Genomic DNA, 1,499 nt, shown 5'->3' with positions numbered 1-1,499 from the left:
TATATATATATATATATATATATACATATATATATATATGTTAAAACAGGACACAGTAGTGTGTCGATAAGCCAGCTGGAGGAGATGTCCTCCTGGGGCTAAAAGCAACAGTAACATCCACCCCTAGGGGTCAGCCACACTTAAGTGGCAATATACTACACTGTATATATATATATATATATATATATATATATATACATACACATACATATATATATATATATATATATATATATTCATATTCATACACACACACATGTATTTGCATCCAAAGTGGAGACCAGTATCAACTCTTCCATGTGGCACACTGGAACAATTGTGAAGATTTCTTGACGTGAAACCATTGGTTGCCTTGTTAAACTACAAATAAAGTATTATGTAGATAACTTGATATAGATATACAGATATTTATTTCACATTCACTGATGTGTACACTTCACTAATGCCAATGATACAAAACCATTTTTGTCTGAGAAAATAATCTGTATTACCGAAACGATATATATTATCTATCTACATACATGCATACATGAACACACACACACACACTCATTCATTAGCTCTGCATAGTTAGTGCTGAGCACTTAATACTCAGTGTTGATAGTGTAGTTCTTCAGAGGAACAGTACACTCTCTGAAACATTATAAAGGCTGTTATGAACTTCCTCATCACATGGTCATTATCCTGTTTTCTGATTGGATCTCATAAATTAATGGCTGCTGGATTGCTGTTAGTTCAGTTGTAATGCAGTGAAATTTCTTACAATAACACCATTCTTTTTGCCTGTATTTTGATATTAACTTTTGCTTTTTATTGAGTAGTTTAAAATTTTGTGAAGCAATTTTCACATTTCTTGGTGTTGTGTGTTTTGGTAAAGCTCTGTTTTTCTGAATATTCACTATCTGGCATTTTGAAAATTTCCCACTTGATTTATAAATGTGCAACATTAACCCTTTTATTACCGTATTTCTATTGAAATATACTGGTTTTAATTAATTTTGAAAATAACTAAGAATTGAATAAAATAAATGTCCGTATTGGTTTCAAATTTTGGCACAAGGCCAGCAATTTTGGGGGAGGAGTTAAGTCAGTTAAATCAATTCCCAGTTCTCTACTGGTAGTTATTTTATTGACCACAAAAGGATGAAAGGCAAGTCAGACCTGGCAGAATTTGAACCCATAATGTAAATACGTATGAAATGCCGCTAAGCATTTTCCCTAGCATGCTAACAATTCCACCAGCTTGAAGCCTTTAAAATATATTAACGAAAGGCAGAGATGGCCTTGGCAGGATTTGGACTCTGAGCATAGAGAATGGAAACAAATATCGTATAGCAATCTATCTGATGCTCTAATGTCCCTACCAATCGGCTGCCTAAAACAATAACTTTCATTATTGTAATGATGTTTGGAACATAAATTAACATGTAATTATGAGGGAATGCTTTAAATGATATCATATTAAAACAGAGTGTTTGTATCATAGAACCAGAGGCAGT

At 32.8% G+C, this 1,499-nt stretch overlaps 1 protein-coding gene across 1 annotated transcript in view; it reads left to right on the top strand.

Annotated features, from left to right (window-relative positions):
* Positions 1–1,499, top strand: part of LOC106879756 (cytosolic carboxypeptidase 1) — a 64,809-nt gene that overhangs the window by 61,668 nt on the left and 1,642 nt on the right. The gene's annotated exons all lie outside the window — the stretch shown is intronic.

This window comes from Octopus bimaculoides, chromosome 3, assembly GCF_001194135.2.
Source record: "Octopus bimaculoides isolate UCB-OBI-ISO-001 chromosome 3, ASM119413v2, whole genome shotgun sequence".
Lineage (NCBI taxonomy): Eukaryota > Metazoa > Mollusca > Cephalopoda > Octopoda > Octopodidae > Octopus > Octopus bimaculoides.
This window is presented reverse-complemented; position numbering and strand designations above follow the sequence as displayed.